The sequence below is a fragment of the Poeciliopsis prolifica genome, unplaced genomic scaffold (genome assembly GCF_027474105.1).
Source record: "Poeciliopsis prolifica strain line A6 unplaced genomic scaffold, Auburn_PproV2 SCAFFOLD004, whole genome shotgun sequence".
Taxonomy (NCBI): domain Eukaryota; kingdom Metazoa; phylum Chordata; class Actinopteri; order Cyprinodontiformes; family Poeciliidae; genus Poeciliopsis; species Poeciliopsis prolifica.
Window position 1 is genome coordinate 15,759,856 of NW_026562379.1, and position 23,842 is coordinate 15,783,697.

General features: G+C 39.5%; 1 protein-coding gene across 1 annotated transcript in view; it reads right to left on the minus strand.

The window, feature by feature from the left end:
* The window catches only part of cdon (cell adhesion associated, oncogene regulated), an 88,362-nt gene that overhangs the window by 32,760 nt on the left and 31,760 nt on the right, over nt 1-23,842 (minus strand). The window contains exons 3-4 of the mRNA XM_055028570.1: nt 18,681-18,808; nt 15,763-16,182 (exon numbers count right to left, since the gene is read on the minus strand). The gene's annotated coding sequence lies outside the window, so the exon portion shown is untranslated. The remainder of the gene's footprint in view (nt 1-15,762; nt 16,183-18,680; nt 18,809-23,842) is intronic.

The window sequence follows — 23,842 nt, forward strand, 5'->3', positions numbered from 1 at the left end:
AGAGGAAGAACAGGTCACGACTTGGTGCAGGGGCCCGGCCCGTTCGCTTCACAACGCAGCGCAGAGAGCAAACAGAAGCTCCTGGATTTGATAACCGACACCGATCGGGTCCAAATCAAACCAAGGATTCGTGTGAAAACAGCAGCAGATCAGCGGGGTGGAAGAGACGGAGCGAGTCTCTTCTGGAACGATGGTCCAATTGGACCCCGGATTCAGGCGGTGAAAGCCCCGGACCGGTCTGCACTCGCCCCGCGTCTCACCGACCGGCGATCCGCAGCGAACACATTCCTCTGATCCACAGAGAGGAGCAGAAAGAGTCGGCAGGTAGTTCAGCACGGAGGAACGGGAGGGAACGGGGCAGATGGGCGGGGATGGGGCAGATGGGAGGGGACGGGGCAGATGGGAGGGGATGGGGCAGATGGGAGGGGATGGGGCAGATGGGCGGGGATGGGGCAGATGGGAGGGGACGGGGCAGATGGGAGGGGATGGGGCAGATGGGAGGGGATGGGGCAGATGGGAGGGGATGGGGCAGATGGGCAAAAAGAGGGCAAACGGATGGAAACTTCATTGACTGTTTGAAATGTCCGGTTTTCCCATGAAGCGTATTCCATTGTGTTTTATTTACAATTCTGCTTTTTTAAGAAGCAACTTCAACTTTCTAATAAAAACAACGTTATGCTGAAAATAAAGCTTGAGAAAAAATGTGCAACTTTTTGAAAAAGGTTTCACAAAATCAGTAATTTTAGTCTGAAAAAGACAGAAAATCACTGCGACATCCAGGAGGGGCTGATTCTGGGCTTTTTGAATCCATCTGGGAGGAAACTAATGAGTGGAGTCGGATCTCCTGGTTCTGGTTGAGCCCAACTCCGTCTGATTAAAGACTTTATATAAAGGAAGGAGGTGAAGGGAGTCGGGACGAGAAAGCAGAGTTATTTTATCAAACTGTAAGAGGCAGGAACCACAACACAACACAAATAACGTTGTTTATGTTCACTTTAAAGGTATAATCATTTCAGTCAATATCAACAATTATTGATCAGTTTTTCGTTTTAAATCTCTGATATTCTGCCAGCAGGACGTTGTGACCTTTCCTGTTTTATCCACATTTTTCAATCCATGCTGTTGTTTGTTTGTTATGAGACACAATGGAGAGAAACATGAAACTGCTGCAGCGCCAGCCACTCAAAAGGCCATTGCTAGGTAACCGAAGAATGAGAGAGCTAGTTGACGTCTCCCATCTGCCCTCATATAATCAATAAAAATATATATATCGCTACAGACGTGTGATCATGTTGATAGATAAACGGTCCAATAGAATATTTACTGGACCACAATCCAGAACGGCACAGCATTCTGGGAGATGTAGGCAGAGGAAAGGCTTTAGCCACTCAACCACACAGCTAGCAAAGCCAGGTTGCTGGATTCAACTCACTCACTCTTCTGTTACCTAGCAATGCACTTGCGCCTTGGTTACCTAGCAACAACCTACCGAGTAGCTGGCGCAGCAGCAGTTTAAGGTTTCGCCACGCTGCCTCGTAACTGCTTGAAAGTAAATGATAACAGTGCGGAGTGAAAACTGGACAAGACGGGAAAGGCTTCCTGTCTGGCAGTATTGCAGATATTAAAAAAAAAAACAATAAGTATCGATATTGACTCATCTAAAATGCTTTTATTGTGATAAGATTTACAGACTAAGAAGGGAAGGAAGGAATTAACCCTCTTGAAATAGAAAAAACCTCAGGTTTTTAAGATCAATCAACTTCAGATTTATTCATTGATCGATAAGTAGCGTCCCCGCTTTAGACCCGGTGCCATTACAGACAATCGAAGCAAGTGTTCGGTATCAGACGTCCTGGAGGTGACAAAGAGGCCAACACGGCCCCAGAGCGCTCCGACGCCACAGTCCCTGCGTCCGCTGCCGTGGAATGGGATCAGACTGGCGGAGGAATGAAAGGCGAAGCCCTCGGGGATCAGACAGTCACATCCCACAAAGCCCTGTTTACCAAGGACACACACACCCCCGCCTCCTCCCAACAACGCCTCTGTTCACCCAAAAGCCCGACTCTCCCCGAGTGCCAGGGCCGGGACCTGGGAGACCGCGCTAATTCCAGCCTGAGGCGCAGAGAAAGGGAGCCGGAGCCGCTGAATGGTACAGTATGTGAAACCCCGTCTTAATTGGCGATTGTTCTGGAACGTCTTGTTTTTCCTGGGAATCTGCGAGGCGGCCCGGTTGTTTCCCAAGGTCCTGAACAGCGGGGATTAACCGCGGGGAGGGAACTCAATAGCGCCCTCGGACACTGGAAACAGATCTCCGCGTATCGCCGCCAAACAAGGCCACCTTCAAGACCTTTTGCAAAGCGCATGTAACTAACAACCCTGGGCTTTTGTCTGGGCCCTCTGGGCGCTTCCAGCTGGTTTCACAGGCCTTTCAGCCATTAGGTGATGCTGAGGATGGCAGGAATGCTCAACGCGGCCCTTCTGGGCCTGTTCCAACCAACGTTACTCCACCGAACCAACGCAATGACAAACCTGAAACTGAAATAAATGAAGGCAGTAATTAGATGGGGAAAATCTACAACTAATTATATTAAAACTAAAACTGACTGAAACTAAAGCCGTGCTATGAAGACTTAGCTGTGATGTCTAATTGTGTTTTTGGGATTAAACGATTAGTAACTGAATAGAAAAGGTGCTTAGCAGGCATTTCTTCTTACATAATGTGGACCAAGTGAAGCTAAAAATGTCACTGAAGGAGTTTTGAGAAAAACAGGTTGTTTTTTTTTATCTTAAATACAAAATGTATTCATTTTTTATTCGGTTTTAACTCAATTTCTTCTCTGAAAATGATGCGCTTTCTGTAAATTGCCCTTGTTGAGTTTGCATTCCCCAATTAATCTGCTACTGAATTAGGTGACAATTTTAAAAATTGATTAATCACAATTAATCTGATCAATTGTTTTGTTCATTCCCACAAAAATCAACTGAATTTCACTGAAAGAAGGGGTTTTTTTTATCTTAAAAAAACTTAAAATCTAATTATTTTTGTACAGTTTTGGCTTAATTGCTGCTCTGAATATATTTCTTTAAGTAACTTGTCTTTTTTTGAGTCTGTATACTCAAAATCAGGCCACCCTTCGTTCTGACTGCACATCCAAACGGACCGAAACTTTCTTCATATTCGTCTGATTTTGTGACAAACATGTCAACTCCAGTTGCGCAACAATTTAAAAATAGAAAATCTATTTTCTGTTTTAAGAAAACGGATTTCAAAATGGATCCAAAGGTCGCTTTGGGGTCGTCAATAAATTCACACGGAGGTTTGAATTTAATTAAAAGAATAAATAAATAAAAATGCAAAAACAAAAAGAACGATTTCAGAAAAACAATTAAAAGATTTTCCAAATGTTTAAAATAAAAAATACCAATATCAAACAAAAAAAAATCTATCATTTTCTAAAATTAATATACTAAATTTATTAAAAATGTAATTTGGTCTTATTTTTTGTACCCCATCCGAAAGCCTGGACTGGTGTTTCCACCCTTGTTACATCATCGCAATTGTGGCTAATCATATATTTTTTTTAATGCTAGTGATTGCCAGACTTACAGAATCAAGAAACCATGTAAAATGGACTTGAATGACCGCATGAAGTAGGCAGAGAGTAACAAGAAGCAATGCATCATTTAAGACCAGATGACACTGATCTATTAGAGAGCCTTACAAAGCCGGTTCAAACCCCAGTGAGAGCCATTATTCACAAAATATGAAATAGTGGAACAGCTTCCTAAGAACTGGCTGTTCAACCAAAGCCACTAAAACGCTACAGTCAGTGTCCACGGTTCAGCACCGACAGGCGGGGAGAAAATGGCATCCATGGAAGATTTGTTCTGCAAAAACAGTTCAGCGAAGACCGAAAAGAACACAAAGGCCACATTTACATCACCGCAAACATCTGGATCATCTGAGGAGATGAGAACATGCTCTGTGAACGCACCAGGCCAAAGGTAGGACATTCTGGAAACTGTGCGTGGCATTACATCTGGCGTTAGTTAAACTGACAATTCAGACAAGGAGCCGAACACGGTGGAGGGAGTGTGGTGATCTGGGCCGGCTCTGGTGCAGCCGCAACGTCTGAACCAGAAAAACAGGAAAACAACATTTACTGGGCGATAAATTGTCCCAGAAGTTATCACAAGAAACGATAATATTGTTTTAACACCATGTTCAAGTGAAAGCAATAATGGCGTAATGATGTCAAAGATTAATAAGCTTTCATTTCTAATGAACATTTAACACTGGAACTGGAAGACATTTTAAATGAACAAAATAAATACACAAAACAACAAATAAAATGGATTATAAAGTCTCTGTAAACAAAACTGTCAGTCAAAAAAAAGGAGCTAGTTGAGACCAAAACACCAAATTGACGATTTTATCATCCAATTACTGGAAGAAAGGGAGAAAAAAAGATAAATAATGCTACAGGAAATTACCGAGTTTGTTTTAATTGAGCAAGCAATTAATGGTCTAAGTTTAGACCACATGATCTGATCAAATAAAAACAGGGATTTTTTGTTTTAGATCCTTATATTAGACAAAATTAGACAGAATTAACTTACAGGCAAAATATAAGAGCTTGTTTTAAGTAAATCATTCTTTATTGTTGATGAAACTTCCACAGCATATTGTTTCTTCTACGGTCTTATTTTGGAACTGGCACATTCAAGGATTATTTTTCTTGAATCAAGCTCCTATATCGTAAGAAAAGATACTCATCAGTTAGTTTTGTCTTATGAAAATATTTCCACTAGAAACAAAATAAAATAAAAAATTCTTGTTAAGATAATGTTGAAGGTTTTGGAGGGGCTTAGTCAATCAAATATTCTGAAATTCAGAGCTTAACAAAAAACACCAACTCAAATTTAAGCCTTTCTAAGACCATCATGGATGAAATTTAAGACCTCCATCGCAACAGAAATATGTGAGCTGCAGCGCTGTTCTCTTTTGGTTTCTCCTTTTCCCTGCAGAGAAACGACTGTTGAAATACATTTCTTAAAATTGGGAGCTTGATCATCGTGTTTAAAATCTAATAAAGCTCCGATTTCTGAGTTTACGTTGCACCGAAAGCTGAACTTAGACCACTGCTAGCAGTAGCATTGCTAACAGTTTTCTGTGCTAAGCTTTTCAGCAAAACATGTACCTAGCATCATAAAGCTTGGCAATAGAAGAAATCCAATGATAAATGATAAATTTGCACTTAAACCACAACAGATGCAAAAACCACCCCCATAAACTCGCTGGCTAGCTAGGAAGGGTATGTTAGCATCTAGCTAGCGGTAGCCTAGCTAGATGCTAACATACAGATTTGACGATATACGAGTTGCCTGAAAGAAAAAATGAAGCAAGAAAGGAACAATTTAGAACTGAATAGAGCATAAAAGATTAAATTAATCTTCCACAGCAAAATGTACAGCCTCTGATGAACGCATTATATTTTTTGAGTAATAACACTGTAAAAAATAAATAAATAAATGACTTAAAAATACCAAAATAGCTCTAAAGCTATGTGATAGATTCAGATGACAAGATAACAGGTATTTGGGAGAAATTTTAAATATCAAATTAGTTTATTACTCTGAACCAATTGTGTTAAAAATGCATGAAATGTAATTTTTTTTCCATTTATAATGGAATTTGCACATCTTCAAACCTTTATTTCCTTTTTGAAACCTGTGCAGCAAAACAATAGACATCCAGACAGGGTCTAAAACTGCTTGGTGTTGCGTTTGCCGTTTTGTTTGTTGCCCGACAGGCGTGAGAAAGAAAGAACTTTTCAGTCGTCTGTGTGATGAATGGACTCTGAAAGTATGATAAAGCTAAAGCAACGGCTGTAGATCCATGAAGGGGAGGATTTATGTGACTGCGAAAACTTGAACCCCCACAAGCAGACGGCTCAACCAAAACAAACACGCAGAAAAAAAAAAACGAAGAAAAAAAAAGTTAAAATATAATTAGTCTTCTTCGCCGAATCCACAAATCTTTCGCAAACAAACCAGCTGTTTTACAAGCCTGAGGACCTCAAGATAAATACTTGATCCAAAACAGAAAGTGTGAACACTTTATTTAGGCTGTCTAAATGTTTATCCGTCTCCGTTTGTAGCACGTCTCGCTTGTTGTGCGTGCGGCGATCGCAAAACAAACTCAGGGGGCGATAAATCCTCACATCTGGCCCTTTAAATAAAGACGGAACTCCGTGGAAAGCCGTTTCTGATGCGAGAGGAGTTTTCTGCGGATGAAACGACCACGAGAAAACGAGAAAGCGACGAAGCAAAAACAGCAAATCTCTTACAGATATCCATCAGCTTTGTCCCCAGGAGCGTCTGCTCCAATCACTGCAAAAAACAAAACCTTTCCAAATATTTTTGGTCTGGAATCTGGTGTGAAGGTCTAAGTGCACTAAACGAAAGAAAAAAACTAACTTCATTATTTCAGTTTGTTGTACTGAAGGTCACAAATCATGCAAAATTCACATTTTGCACATGTTTGGGTCTCTGCTGCTTCTGAAAACTTTCCAGGTGTTTCAAAGAGAAACACTCATCGGTTCTTTTGGCAATAAATTTATATTTTTTGGTGTCTGGGAAATGAGCCGTTTCAAAAACCGAACGCAACAAATCAGCAGGAACCACAGGTCGCCTAGTAACCACACACCGTTACCTAGCAACCCCAGTCACCTGTCACCTAGCAACCCAAACTGAGTTCCAGCATGTTTTATCAGCTGGTTTTATATGCGCTGTACAATGGCTGCTGGAAAAGACAAGGGTCTGGTTACTGTCCTAACCTCTTCAAGGGAGCAAAACGGGTCATTATTTATTTAAAACAAGCTCTTGTATCTTGCTGAAATGGGGCTTGTAAGTTTATTTTTTCTTGTTTCAAGTGTCCTAAAACATCTGCACGAGAAACTGGACCAAAAACACGTGGTAAGATCTTGTGTTTTCGCAGTGCGGAACCAGTCTGAATTAGATTATTCTGCTCACTTTAAATATCTTTTATAAATAGGTTTTTCTGCTGCTCCCTGAAGGGCCAAATGTTGGTGGAGGGAAGGCCCAAAATGGCACCCGCAACCACAGAAGCAGAGGCAGGCAGCGGCGGTCTCCACGCCGCCTCTCGCTCTGATCTGGGAGAAAAACAGCCCTTCAAACAAGAAGCCTGTTTGTCAGCTAAAAGGGGAGAGCCAGTCCCGGCGTTGGCCCTTAATATAGTCTCGCTGATCTGTGCGGCGCAGGCATTCCTGTCCCTGCCGAAAACCCGGCCCACTCAGATGGGACTCATTGGTTCGGCGTTTTGGGAGTAGAAAGCTGCGGTCGCTCGCGGGTTTCCAGAAGGAGGAGGCGGGCGGGCGGGCGGGCTCCTGTGGGCCTCGGCGCTGAGGTGACGGACCGACTGAACGGGGTCACTTACAGGAAGGGAAACAGAAATGAATACTGCAAACAGGAAAAGCCAAAGAATGCAGAAGAAAGAGAAATTGCTTCACATCTCCTCTGGTTCACAAGTTCAGCGCCAGAGTTTCTCCTTCCTGGAGGGGAGAAGTTAAGAAAACGACAGAACAATGGCGGCCATCAGTCGTCTGTTGGACGATTTCAGTTCGATTCTGCCAGAACCGCAATGTTCGGGTTTAGATCTGACCAACATCAAAAGGCGGGAAAGAAACTTTTGGTACTAAATGTTCTATGCACCAGGGTGTATCAAGGAAAACCTGGTCTTAAATGCATGGAACCGAGAGAAACAACTAATGATTAGTTCAGTAAATCAATTATTCTGACGACTAATTGAATAAAATTCGGGGCTGAATTGGCAAATTCTGCACATTTAACTCTTAACCTTTTTATACAATATTAGAAATACATGAAAAGAGGCAAATAAACGAAATTAAATTCCCATTTCAAACAGGGTTTCAAATGTATGTAATCTGATGTTACACTACTTATTTTAGCAATTGATTATTCTGGTGATTAATCAATTAATAGGACAAAAAACAGGCAGCGAATTTTTCATTTTTACACAATATTAGAAATACACGAAAAAAGACAAATTAGCAAATACTTTTCTTTTTTAAGTAAGAAATAAACATTTTATTGCCTAAAATGCAATAATATAACTTTCCATTGGTGAATTTTAACCGAGTGAAGCGAAAACTTTGCCACTTGTTGAGTTTTGTGTGAAACATATTTAAAGACAAAGTTGTTTTTATCTTGAAAGCAAAATGTATTTGCGTTTTGTAAAGTTTTGGCTTAAATGCTGCTCTGAATATGAGCAGAAAAGTCCAATAACCTTTTTTTTAAATGTTTGTACTCCAGTTAGCGATTAATCGATTCCTCAAATAGTTGATTTCAATAATTGATCAATCACAATTAATCATTTCAGACCTAATGTAATTTACACAAAGTTAAAAAAAAAACACTTAAATGCAGAAAGTTAACGATTAATCGATCACTAAATTAGTTGATTATTTCAGTTATCGATTAATCGTTTCAGCCCTCCAGTAATCTAACCTCAAACACAAATGGATGCAGATTTTAGGGACCCATATATCAACACTAACTTCAGGATTGGTGGATGCTTGTCATTTTTTTTAAATCTTACCAATAAATCAAATTGAATCAATATTATTGATCGATATTTATTTCCATTTTATTTGTTTCTGGTGGAGGAAGTTATTTGTCTGGTCATGTGACGGTGATGATGCAGCGTAAAGTCAGTGGTGAGCTAATTTTTCCAACCCATAACATCAGATTCAGGTTTGGATTGCTATTTAAGCCCATATCATCACCCTTCCACCACTGTGCTTGACAACTGATGACTTGAAATAGTTTTTAAAAGTGCTGATAACCCCTTCCAGATCGATGCTGTCTTTGCAGTTTGCCAAACTTTGTTCCCACACCAGCAAAACAAAGTGAAACCTGTTGCTTTTACAGAAAATCAAAGTCATGACGATCAATTAGTAAATGCAGCTGATTGGGTCCGGAGTTTAAATGGTGAACTCCGTGGAAGCAGTGGAGGTGTACTTAATTTTCAGAACACATTTTCCCTCTTTGTTTAATAAATACTGTCAGTAGAAAATCTGGATTAAATTTAAATGTTTATAGAAGCAGATAAGTTTTGTTCTGTCTGGAAACATAAAATAGGACATAATTTTATTTTGCAATGGTTGTAACATTTTCTTAGAGCAAAAAAGAAGAAGAAGAAGCAGCTAAACCGTTCCTGGTGCTTTTCATTATCTAAAGCTGCCTGGATGGTTTATTCTTCCTCATGGCAGCCGTGTGTGGTACTGATCCACATTCCCTTATCATGCTGGGACACACACACACACGCACACACACACACACACACACACACACACACACACACACACACACACACACACACACACACACACACACACACACACACACACACACACACATTTAGCAGGAGCCTGTATTTCCATTACATTAACACAAACCAACCCATCGTTTGCCTGCGCTGCCTTTCAGTGGCTGCCTCCCAACATCTGTTTCTGCTGCACCAAAAACTGTTTGTTTGTCTTAACAATTATGGCCCGATGTTTCTCATTTCATTTCTCCAATCTCTCGAAAGCCGTTACCCGGTTTCAGGTCCTTTTCTGCTCTGGACTTTCAGAAACCAGATCCAGTCACTTGTTGGGAACAAGCGGTCAGCGGACGCCTCTGACGCTTCAGGAAGGGTCGGTTCAGAGGAAGCGCGCGGGTCGTTAGAAAACCCGACTCGACACGAAGCTGTTTGGATCGTCTGTCAGTCCGATGGGCGCGAGGCTGGAAATGTTGAGGAGTTTTGAAGGAGAGAAATGTGTCGTCCGGTTAAAATAATTACACTGCGAGTTCTGAGCTGATAAGAAGCTCTACTAATGACAGACACACATAAACATTCAGCTACTGCTTTCACCCTCACTCCAGCGCTCACAGTTTGAAAGCTGGTGGAGAGTAAAGCCACCAGCGCATCTTTCCCAGTGACCCCCGTCTCCAGGCTGCTGGGTGTTGTCAATCAGCGCCAAGCGGCTCCCTGGCCCGCTGCCCAACGCGCCCAACATGTCTAAAACGACCCTCAGGTTCATGTGTCATTCACAAGTAGTTAACAGAACGAAAGTCAGCATTAGAAACCACTTAGGGCTGCAGCCAACAATTATTTTCTATTTGATTAATCGATTATTCTAACGATTAATCGGATGAAATTTGCACATTTTACGGATTTCTCATTTAACCTAATAAACATTTTCTAACAGAAATGCACTAAAAGATGGAAATAAACAATTCAATTCCTTTTTAAATAATAAAATAAACATTTATTGCTTGGTAAATGTGAACCTGGTGCACCTAAAACTAAACCACACGAATTTTGACTAATATATTTAGACAGAAGTGGTTTTATCTTGGATGCAAAATGTATACATATTTTTTAACAGTTTTGTCTTTATTACTGCTCTGAATTAATTTATTTTCTCATCAAATGGCCTTTTTTGAGTCCATATACCCCAGTCAACAATTAATTGAATAATGAGTTAGTCTGTGGTTATTTAAATAATTGATTAATCACAACTTGACTGATTGTTTCATCCCTACTTTGATGTGGCAGCTAATTAGAAAAAGCATCAAAAAAGATGATTTGTTCATGGGGTGGGTGATGTGGGTTAACGATTAATATGATTAATCGTTTGGGATGAAGCAAAGTCTAGGTACTCCGTTACTGTACTTAAGAACATTTTTCATGTATTTGGGTACTTGTGGGTACTTGTGACTTCTTAATTTTACATTTCGGGTGTTTTCACACCTGATCATTTGGTCGACTCGGATCGATTGGGGACAAAAATTACAACATTTGTTACATTTTCAGCATACTTTCAATACTTATTACTTTTGCTCAAGTGAAATATCCATGTGGTACTTTTACTGGAGTACACTGTCACCTGTTTATGTGTACTTTCAGTAAAGTACACGGTTTCCCTCCAGCACTGCTAGAAGCTACCGCAGCATGACTCAATCGCAGAGCAATGAGAGGTGTCAGAAGTTCAAACCAAGCCAGGTTTTTAAGTTTGGGAATGACTGCCTGGAAGGTCAAACACCAGCCATAAAACAAGCTTCTAAATTCCTCTGTGTTGTAGCGGAGCTCACTCCCTGTCCGACATGAAGTTTCCCTTTCTTACTAGTTAAATGGATCCCAACTATGAACTCCAAACACTTCAGTAAATAAACAGGACTACTTGTAAAAAGGGTTAAGGAGACATGTTTTGATGAATGACAACCACCTGAAATCTTAAATATTAAGTTTTTTCTGAGCGCATTTTGTTATTTTACAGCATTCATGTAATTATAAGTTTCATTCAGTTATTTAAAAAAAGCTGTATATGTCAAACATCACTTTAAAAGAATTAATTTCACATCTGACGCCCTGAATTTGGACCTCTGTCTCTTTAAGAAGCTCCTGCTCTTAATGACACTTCACAACAATGCTCCTCATTATGCTGTTTACAGCCGATCAATACGCAGTTTGAAGACAAACTCAAAGATACATGAAGGAATCAAAGCAACATTAGGTTTGTTTTTGAGGAGGGAATCATATTATAACACGGACTGAATCTCAAAAAAGTTGATTTTGCATTTTACCTCCGTTAGTTTTCCATTAAATTCAAAACCACAACCTCCAACAACTGGAGCATAATTTTTTTCTCTTTCATTAGATATTTTCTTTAACATACACACACAAAAAAAAAACAACTAATCTGATGAAAACCTGAAATCGGTCCTGATTGGTCCATTTCTATGAAGAAAAAGTGCAGGTCATTAAAGCTGTGGTTGAATTTGACACCATAATAAAACAAAGAAGCAAAACAATTTGGAAAATTCAAATCTGTTCGCATTGGGACGACTGTTCAGGCTTTAAAAATTAAGAGAAATTATTAATCAGACTCACTGATTTCCATCTTAAATCATTTGTGAGAATAAAGCCACCAGCTAATCGTTAGCTGCTTACTGTTAGCATCAGCTTTCAAGCTTATTGGTGGAATCAACTTTATTTATCAACGAGCCTGGACCACATTTCACCGCATCTTGTTACACAGAGAAAAAAAAGACACAAAAATTAATAAGATAAAATAAAAAAAGATCCAAAATCCAAGCAACGTGAGAAAAGCCTGACTGGCTAGTTGTTAACAGCTAACAGTTAGCATCTGTGTTGAAGATTCTTGTCGAGACAAATTAACTATTTTACAGTTTCTGCAAAGTTTGGACTGTGTTTGATGATCCGAATCTAACAGACAGTGATGCTAGTACTGAGAGATTTACTGGATTTCTATGTATCTCTTAATAAGAAGGCAAGAAATTCACGAGTTGCCTTGTTGTGTATTTGACAGAGTCGGCTAATTAAGACGTCTCATTAGCCTAGCTGGGTTACATAAATACTGGAGTCCCTTTTAAAAAGTTAAATTGTTTGTCCAGAGAGTTCAAAAAAAGGACCAAAACAATGACAGGAAGAATTCAGATGGTTTGTAAGCACTGTAAAAACACAGTTAGCTTACAGTTAGCATCTGATTCAATCTTAGGGTTAGTTTACAGCTTTTTAAGAGTCTGGACTGGATTTGATCATCTCTCGTTCAAAAACTACAGAAACATCAGCCAGACTTGATCTCTATGATTCTACACTGAATGGAGAGCCTTTAAAACTTTATTAAATCTTCATTTAATGTCTGAAGACATAAAAAAGGGACACTAGTACTGCTTTATTGGCTTTAAAACCATGTAAACAAATGCAACATATAGACTTGTTAGAGCTGGACTTCAGTATATAAAAATCTTCATTACTCTGTTTGGAAAAAATTGATTTTTCCCCAAATTATTGCTGAAATTTTCGCTCTCATTTGACACGCCTGCTCTTCAACCGCTAATCCATCAAGCTTTATTAAAACGAAGAGGTAGTTAAGGTTATTATCAAAAAAGCAACATTTATAACACCCAAAAATACACTTTTATTGTCATTTTTATCCTCTTTTTTGACATTAACTAAGAAAGGCACAAACAGTTACCTCATGTAAAGGTTATAACTCACAAACGACCTCACTTCCTGTTTTTGTTTTGCTTTTTTTAACTTTAAATGAAACCTCAGCCATAATTTGTCGTTGCTGGTGTGCATGTGGCTTCACTAACATTAGAAAAAAAAATCAAGAGAGCCATTATGAGAGCAGAGGCTGGTATCATTACACATGCTTACATTCAAATTGCCCACTTAACATAGTTTTCCTACAGAAACATGTGTTTATCATTAAGGAGCGCCCTAATAGCTCAAAGATTATTCAGGCCCTCTTAATGGCGCGGTTGTGCTTTGTGCGGGTCTGTCTGATAAGAGCCAGGGCCACTAATGGTTTATTAATTCCTCCCTAAAAAAAGAGAGAAAAAAACGCTTTAAAAACAGTTAAAACATTTTTAAAATACTCTGACATCTCATTCAATCAGCGTCACAAAAACTTGGAGGTAGTGAGGAGGAAACATTTAGACAAAAATACTCAACTAGCTGGTTTATAAGGCAGCCATTGTTGAAATAATTCAGATTTTTTTATATATGTATCCTGTTTTTTATGACAACATGCAATTTGCAGACATGTTAAAGTTTAAAACATATCTGTACTCACAATTTGTTGAGAGGCTTTCATAGTAGCAAATTTCTAGGACCATAAATAGAGGAAAAAATCAGCTGCAAGTGAGAAATGCTCAGCAATTTAGCAAAATTATCAAGTCAATTAAGTTAAAGTGAGGTAAACTGAGGGAGAGAAACTAAAAAAAAATAAGCAAATTACTGCAAAAACAAAAGCACTTTCCACCAAAAGGTGATGCTGGACCCAACGAGCGATGCTCTCTGCCTTGGTCAAAAGCAGCGCAGGGATCTGAAAGCCATCGGAAGCGTCTTCTTGTCCCCCACTCGACGCAACAATGCATGTGCAACTGTTTGAACTTGGGGAGGGATTTTATCTGAGGGCGGCCATGTGTGTCCGACTGACTGCATGCGGGAGAGAACGAGACAGACTCCAGGCCTGAAAACGTCTCAGAGTGTCCGTCTCTCTGAAAACGTCCCCCAGGATCCAGCAACATGGGACAAAAATCCACGGAAATTACAACAAATGTGAGCAAGAGGCTCAGGAATCGATTGGAAACTCGTTTAAAATCACTGTAAGGTTTGTTTTAGGAATCTCCCAGTTAAATCTCAAATACATTGGCAAATAACCTCTAAAACCAAACGATTAAACCTTTTTCTGGACTAAAAAACAGGATTTTAACACCAATCTAGTAACTTTCTATGCTTTGCAATAGTAAACATTCCTGTTAAATTAAGACATCTTCATTTAACGCAGCGTTCTTCATGTTTTGCACCTTTTGTGACACCATCAAAGCACTTATCTGCAATGATCAAAAGTTTTCCATCTCTGGAGGAAAGTAGGGGAAAAGCCCACCAAACGCTGACGTTCTGGTTGGTGGTTTATGTTGGCTGTTGTGATGAAATGTAAAGGTAACGTTTTTTAAACGACACATTTCAGCAGGACTCAATAGTGCCACTTATTGCATATTTATTTAAGCTTTGGTTTTTATTCAAGTCATCCCAGAGAGAGCAGCAATGAGTTGCATCTAAATTTCAGCTTTTTGAATTTGTTTAAAGTACCAAACACCAATTTCAAGGTATAAAACTGATTTATAGCTTTTTAAAAGTTTATCAAGTTTTCTATTATAAGTCCAAGTACATTTAACTGGATGCCGGAGACTCTGTGGGCGTCTTCTCTGTTTATATGGAGCATGAAAAATACACCAACCTTCGCCGCCTGATGCTGCGCACTGCCAGTCTGCTGGCTGAAACATTTCCTTTGTGTAAGAGAAAACTAAATCGTATGTTTGGAAACATTTCCCTTGGTAAAAAAACACAAAGCGTGAAAACTAATGGAGGTCTTGGGAATCTTTTAAACCTAAAGCTGCATCTGGGCTGACTACCTGAGCAGATAGCCTGACTAATTAATCATCATAACTCTTTAACAAGCTCCAGAAAAGCAGAAACGGTTCAAATTATGTTAATTAAACACAACAATTCGAACAGGAGCTTATTTTCCGTTACACAAAATAATAGAACACCCATCAGTTTGTGGAATGTTTTAAAACTAAAGCTGCAACTGGTCTGACTACCTGAGCAGATGGCCTGACTAATTAATCAAATATCATGTTATCTTTTTATTATAGAAAAGCAAAATAACTGCAAAAACTGTTCATATTCAGCTAATTAAGCAGCTAAGCTTCAAACAAGTGTTTGTTTATCTCTAATGTTTGCATCAAAAGCAAAATAAAAGCATATTGGAGATAAACATACTTGCTTTTCTGTTTTAAATCATCTGTCAGACTTTTCTTAACGCGCTCCGGTCGCGTCCTTCCTGACCAGAACTTTCACCAATATTTCCTTTTAAGATGAAGGACTTGTTTCAAGCAGTGCAAACGCAAGGCAGAAAGTCAGGCCAGCCCAGCGCATAATGCATGCATTCACACCGCTGCACCGTGGCTTCATACACAAACTGTGTGTTAACTCGGAGCAGTGCAGGGGCGCCCCCGTTCACCAGAGTTAACCAAACACCGCAACCACCGCTCCTTTCAGCGTCACCTTCCTTTTGTTGTTCCCACACAAGCCGCTCCGGCCCCGGTGCGCACAGCGACCCTCCCCGCCTGCCTTACCTCTCTTCCAGGAGGGCGAAAGCGGCGACGCGTCGGGTCCCTCAGCAGCGGCAAAGAGCATTATTCTGATCCCAAATCCGTGCGGGGCCCTCCATTAGAAACGGGCTCAAAGTGCGCGCTGACGGGAGGAACATGGAAACTTTTCTTCTCCTTTAAGACCCGAAAAGCAGCGATTGGCTCCGGCGGCCAAGGTGCGCCAGCTTCTCCCGGTCTGGTTCCGGACGCGAGTCTTTTCGGGCCCAAACCGCTGGTTCCCGTCCCGTTAAGTGCAACTTCTGAAGCTCCCCGTCTCTACTGCTGCCTGCTGCCTCTTCCACACACGCATCTTTGAAGGCAGTCAGTGTCGAGTTGCTCAGCAAATCATGGCAGCGACCAGGCAGCTCGTCAAAGCAGGAATGTCCCAGCCCCGCAGCGCGGCTCCTGCAGAGGAGAGAGAGAGAGAGAGAGCAGGAGGAGGAGGAGGGAGCTGTGCATTAACAAGTTTTACAATCTAACGAGAAAATAACTTCCTCCTTCCCCCCTCGGTGCACACGTGTGGACATCGTTAAGGAACCACCAAGGTGTCAAACTCCTTTTCTTTTTGAATCAGGATCTCCAATGTTTCCAGGAACAAACAGGTCCAAAGACAAACAGAACCACTTTAGCTGACCCTGAGAGTTGGTTGGTAACATTGACTCGATTACTTTTTTTTCGAAAATGTTTCTTTTAGGAGCGTTTCTGCTACTTTCTGCTCTTACTGGAGTCACATTTCTGGATTTTCTACCCTATGAATGCAGGACACAAACACACAGCTGCAGGTTTTGTTAAAGTTTCCTGAGTTTCGTTGTGGAGAGAAACAAATTTGGAAATATTTCTTTTTTGTTACTTTTATGAATTATTGTCATTTTTGTCCTGAAACAAAAAAAAAAAATCAGCATTTCACTTTAATTTTTAAGTATTAAACGAATCGCCTTTTTACCAAATAACTGTTGACTGGAGTCGTTTTTGGGTCCAAGATGCTAATACTGAACTTCTGTTAGCATTCATCAATGCCTCCATGACTTCACAATTTATATGAGACTTTTTGAAATCAAATTCACAGATTTTCTCTCTGTCAATTATGCCTGTGTATGTGCTGCTCACACCTTTCTGTTTTCTGTCTGCTAAGCTGCAGCTGGTTCCCCAAGTCAGAGCCTGGCATGAATTCTAAGGCTAGTTAGCATAGCCACTGATGACGGCAGAGAAACGTTTTTTCTAGAATGGAAATTTCTTTCTCTGCCATTAGCAATTTTAGCATCACATACACAGGGTTGATTGACAGAGCTAGGGCACTTGTAAAAAACTGGATGGACTGACTGACGGGCCACATAAAAAGCTTCGGCAGACCGGATTTGGCCCCCGGGCCTTGAGTTTAACACGTGACCATAGCATTTTAAAGAGATCAATATAAAACTCCCCACCAATAATCAAATCAATATTAAACAACCCAGTCAAAAAGTTCAAATTAAAATAATAATTCAACTTACATATTTTAGAATAGTTCTGTTGCCAGGTATGTTAGTGTTAGCTAAACATGTGAGCTAACACATTTACATAAAGAGTAAATGGTGTGTGTGTGTGTGTGTGTGTGTGTGTGTGTGTGTGTGTGTGTGTGTGTGTGTGTGTGTGTGTGTGTGTTAGGATCAACAATGTGTCAGGACAGGGTCCACACTTTTGCTGTGATGTCATCATTTTGTCAATATTTGTTTTCCTTCACGAATAAAGATTAACCAACCATTAGAGGAAGGTGGATTGATCCAGAATATCAATGATATTGATACCAAATCAGTTTCAGATTCCTTTTTGAAATTATGTTTTACTTTTGTATTTAAACTCTGCCATCTTAGATTTGCTCTCAAATGAAAACTTTTTGCACTTTGTTTAGAAAACAGTGGATTCATGTGTTTTGTTGTGTTTTGTTTTTATGTTGTTTCTATTTATTGTGTAAATGTGACATTAAAAACACCACAAAATCGCCCAAAGTTCAGAAGTTTGACAATATATCACACTTAGATAATAAAATAGTAAAAAAGTATCAGTTTCAACAGCGCAGACAAAGTGTCTGCATAACTTTGTATGAGTTTAAGCAGTGGAATGTTTTAATTTTTGCAGTCTGCTTTTATGAAAATAATTTCAATATTTCCTATTTAGTTTTTCTTAATTGTCATATTTTTATTTGAACAACAATTCAAATACAAAATTTAATGTTTTTATTTTTACCTGTTACACTTTGAAATTAATTATTTTTGCTCCCATTTTTCTCATTTATAAAGTTTCCAGTTTCAGTCCAGGTTGTGCAGTAAAAAAAAAAGATTTAAAATAAGTTGTTTTCCTGTTTTTTTTATTTTTTGCTATGTTTAAATATGACACTAGTTCACTAATTTTAGAGTCTTCTGTCTCTAAATAACTCAGGCTAAAGTTAAGCAGCTTACCAGATAAATAAACGAAAACTTTAATCTCAATCTAATCAGGTCTTAAACTGAAAACACATGAATAATATACTAAAACCCAAAGAAAAGCAACAAAATCTTCAGAAAGCCTGAAGGACATAATACAAAATGAAAAATTTATGACTCAAGACTTCTGCTAAGTTGAAACACTTTCTGTTTAAGACCCCAGTTACAAACACTGCATCAAAGATTGGCGTCATCTTTATTTAATGTGGAATAATCTGTTTCTTTTTGAAAACAGCTCAACAAAATAAACAGTTTCTGAAAAGTCCTCTGCTGTTTAGACAGCCTGAGTGTTCTGCAAACCATTCCCCCGACTTGGAGAGACGCCTGCTCAGAAATGCAGCAGAGAGGGAGCAAACAGTCATCTGCTGTGCGTATGGGCATGAGTAAACAGCATAATCAGCTCTGAAGAAGCACTTATGTGTTCCAGTGTGCTTGGTGGCCCACCCTGCTGCAGGCTGCAGGTGCAGCTCGCCGACCGACAGAGGAGGTTCCAGCAAGGTGTCAGCTCGTCCTGCAGAGGTTAGACCAACTCGCTGGGGGTCGTCGGTTGGTCAAGGCCAAATTCAGCAAACCTTCAGGCAGAGCAAAGTTTTGGGAAACAACGTTATGGATGTGTGATGATCAGTGGAGGACATGCAGAGCCCACTGCATCAAATACTGATTTCTTCCTGAGTTAGGACATCAGTATTGCTGTTTCTAAACAAATATGAACTTGTTTTCTTTGCGTTATTAAAGGTCTGAATGCGCTGCATCTTTTTCGTCTTTTTCTGGAATTAAATACTAAATTTCTGCTTGGAATTTCAGAGACATGTTGTCAGTAGTTCATAGAATAAAAGAACAATGTTCATTTTGCTCAAACATAAACTTTTAAAAATAAAATCAGAGAAACTAATCATTTTAAGTGTCCCTGTACATCATCCTTTTTGTATTAATAAACATGTTTTTTTATTCAAAAGCATGCATTAAGATTTGTTTATATATTTATATTAAAGAAAAAACTTGTTTATTCTGCCCTCCTGCTAAAGTCCTCACTGCAAAAACACAAAACCTTACCAAGTGTTTTAGGTCTAGTTTCTAGCGCAAATATGTTAATACACTTGAGACAAAACTAACTTACAAGTAACTATTTTTAGAAAAGAAATGGGAGCTTGTTTTAATCAATGATTCCTCAGTATTGATGAAAAAGTGCTGGCAGATTATTTCTCTTATAACAAGACATATTACCATGTTATATGTAAGCAGCACTTTGTCATCAATGTTAAGAAATTATTGACGAGTCACATGATCAACAGCCGGATGTTACTACTGGTGAAGACGCTGAAGAAGGCGACAGGAAGTGGCAGAAGGATGATGGTTTGTTTTTGTTTTTCAGACAATGTGCAGCTGGCTCCACCAGACCCCTCACAGCGTCGCACAGTTTATAAAACGTTGTGCGTCATTCAAACGTGTTGAATCCAAAGCTCTTCGGTAAAACCAAATACAATTTCTCCAAAATGCTGCATACTTATGCTAACAGCTTCCATAGCCTGTTAGCATAGCCACCAAGGAACCGTATCAACATTTTTCTTGTAACGGTAAGTTGTTTCTCAGCAATTAGCACATTTAGCAGCGCGTTCACAAGTTTGATTGACAGCCTAAGACCCTCTTCCTGGCTCTGATTGGTTGTTTTTGTTCTGTAGCGATGTCGTCAGTAGCAGATGGATGTTTTTACAGATTATCTGGCTGATGTTATGCCTTCACTACATGATGACAATTTTAGCAAATATGGAAACCCCACAATGGCAAAAATGTGTTGTTTCCTGTTTTATATAAACAGAATATAGACAAAGACGAGCGCACAACTGTACCCAGCAGCATAAACTCAATGGTGAAAACTCTTCCAATGGGCTTCACATAGTAAATTGCTTTAGAAAAGATTAATATCAATATTTGATTCAATATAAAATAAGTTAATATGAGCATATAGATCAAAAATCAGGTGATGGTTGACTCAACATGCAACTGTTTTTTCAACATTAGCAGAATGTAGACAAAGATGTGCACAGTTAAGAGAAAAATGCAGCTACTGTCCATTTCACCAACATGTTTCTGGAAGAAAAGTCAAAGATTCCCACAAACTCTCTGAAGCCTTGAGGAAAGTCCAGTTTGCACTTTGCTGCAGTTTAATTTCCTGGCCAACATGCCAATTTCTCTTCAGGCAGGTATTCAGCTCCTTAATATCTGCCAGTCTAGTGGCTCAGGCGCTGGTTGGAGAAGCAGACAGGGGCTCCAGATCCAGAGGAGGAGGGAGCGCCGGCTGATTGGACACAGTCGCATGTGAAAGGCCAGAGAGAGCGGCGAGTCCGCAGGGAGCGCGGTCCGCACACAAAAGCGCCAACGGAGTGGCGCTGTGGGGGCGGGAGGGGAGAAAGGCCACGCTGGGAACCAGAGCTGACAGCGCAGACACTTCTCATCCAGTCAGAGCCCGGCTGTCTCTGGCCCCCTGGGGTCCGGCGCAGCTCGCCTCGGATGGCAGCAGAAACATTCCCCACGCAAAGCAGCTCTGACTCCTGGCCTACATGTTCAACCGATACGGACTGATCAGTCAGATTATGAGGTTACTTGCTGACATTTGGCTGCTAGACGCAAGCAGTTTACACTGAAATACCGACTTTCTGCACCTGGCAGAAGGAGTCGCGCTAACAAGGGGTCTGAGCTGGTTGGGGTTGTGTGAAGTTGGGACATCCAGCTTGTTGTCGCTGGATGTGAGGATAATAAGCCTGACCACTGTCACCAGGGTGTTTATGATCTGTGAAGCAGAGCGCCGTCTGTTGTCTCTGACAGCAGGAGGCCGAGTGACGTTTGACTCCCTCAGCTATGAAAACACACTTTCAGATAAGAACAAAAACAGACTTCTTCACTCGACGTTTATTATCTACCCAGTGGGACAAAGTACTACAGCTGAGGTTTTATGGTTGCAGATTCTGTTAATCATATGAAATCAAACTTTTAATATGAAATGAAACATTTTCTCAGCATCTGTCCTCTATATATGTCAATCAAATGGGATAAAGTACCAAAAATTGTACTCAAATAAAAGTAAAAAGTTGCCGTCCAAGAAATCGCGTGTCCCTTATTTGAAGGTAGGTTGACAGGAAGAGGGGTGAGGATATGCAGTGGGTGTCGCCGGGCCCAGGAATCGAACCCGCGACGGCCTACCAACGCCACCACAGCGTTTAGATGTTGTTTAATTTCTCTATTTATGTATTTTCCTGATGCTTTGCCTCAAATGTAAATCGTAAACCTGTTATAACCTGAAGAGATTACGTGTTGTCCAAGTTACGGAAATTACTTTTCTCAGAAATGATTAATTTATTTTAGAGCTTCATCGTCACCAGGGGTGCATATAACTATGGAGGGCGCTGTGAATGTTTTCTTAAGACAAGTAAAACGTTATTCAGGCGAGGAAACGTATATGCGGGTGAGAAAAATCACATTATTTTACAGGAAAGGTCGAACAAATTTCCCTTCAGAGGCTCATAGATCACCCAGCTGAGGCAGGTGTGTCTCTCTGCGTTGCGTCCGTCGGTGTGTGAAAGACGAGGGAGGAGGCGCCCTCTCCATCTGTTTTCTGCATCACGTTATCCGTTTGTTGGCTCTCTGGGAATCCCATCAGTCTGTAACGTCTCACTTATTAACACGTCTCCCATACAGTAGATCAATCCGGGTCCCTGTCGGCTCGGCGGCGACCCGGCACGTCCTCTGACCGTCCGCACATCAGTCTCTCATAAATAAGATGTCTGTCAAAAACGCTTCAGGGATATTTCACTGGAGTTACTTGCAGAAAAATTTTATGTTTAAAAAAAAAATGAGAAAATATTACAAACTAGGCAGCATATATGTATTTGAAAAAATCTCAGCTTTGCAATAAAAATTTTTCTAAAAATAAATATGTATGTAATATTTACAACTCAGTATTATTTATTAGATTTGCATTTTAAATATTTTTTTTGCATTTAACCAAATATAAATGTAACATACAAACACAATACATACAAAGTTCGAAACTTTATTAATATTTATATTTTATATCAATGTTTGTATCGATATATAATATTTGTATAATACAAATAAATGCATTCATTTATATTTTACATGATTATATTTACTTATATAAAATAAATAAATATTTGGATATATATTATAAATAAATACATTTTTAGTAAATATATATACTTATAACACATTATAAAGACACATTAAGACACATTATACTTTAAATACATATATATTCATAATAAATAAACATACATATATAATTTGTCATTTTAAATTTATTTCCGTATGATCTAAATAATTATTAAATTTTTACATAAATCAATACATACAAATATTTTATTTTTAATATATATATTTTTTGTTCATCATATTTTATTGGATTTAATAGATAATTTAATCTATTCATTTGAACTATTGTTGTGATGCATTTCCAGTTTATTCTAAAAAAACATAAACTGATCTTTTTTCCTAATAATTTAAGAAAAAAAATCTCTTTGCTTTCTTATTTAACAATTCAGTAAAACTAATCCACTAAACTGATTTTGTTACATTATGAGTGAAAATATGTATTTTTACAATGCTCTAAAAAGAGAAGAAGATGGATTGTGCTTTAATTTATTTTATATCAGCTGTAAATCTTTTTAAAACTCGTTTTAAAAGTGTCGCTCTTCTTGCATTGTTCATGACAGGGCGATGAGATGAACCCCCCATTCCTCCTTAACTGACGATGACCTTTTGATTTTCTCTGCAGATTACATCTCCAATTTAACTTCATCAGACCAGCAGACTAAACGTTTTCCGCCTGTAGCCACGTTTATTCACATTTCTATTTATTTTTTTTGCTTGATTCGGTCTGTGAAGTCAAGAAAAAAGAAAAAAAGTTGTAGCGGCTAACTGGCTTTTCCAGTTCACTCCAAGTGGCATGAAGTGATGTAGAAAATGAGCCAGATGACTAGGATTAAACCTCGGCGTCCTTATCGGCTCCGGCGGCGCTGGAGTGTAAACATGGAAACAGGAAGCCAACAGCAAACTTCCAAGATGGCCGCCAGCTTGTGAATGGATGCATTCCTCAACGGCCTTCACAAGGGCCAGTATAAATAGCAACCTCTGCTGTTTTAAGGACTTCCTGTCCCCAGGTTTTCCATATAACAGTCATTAAGTAAACAATCGCCTTCCCATCGGGGCCGTCGCTGGTCAAGTGGGGGTTCAATGAAGAGCCGCGGCGTGTGGATTTTAAAAGCCGTCAGGCTGGAGTCATGAAGCTGTTCCAGGTCACCACACTCTCTTTCACTCTCAGCCCGCCTGCTCATATAACCTTCACACCCTTAAGCCGAGGCTCAATGCAGCAAACAGCTTGTTTCTAGTCAGTGCGGCGGACACGTGTTTTGGATCCTAACTGCAAATATCAATCAGCAGGGCGCAAAAAGCCAATTAACTGCATCCAAGTTTTTATTAGTTATAGAAATAGTTGGTTTCCTCTCATTCTTTTGAAGGTCAAATAATTGATTATGTATACGTTAATTTGGTAAGGAAGAGTATTCAGAAAACAAAACAAAAACAGATAAAAT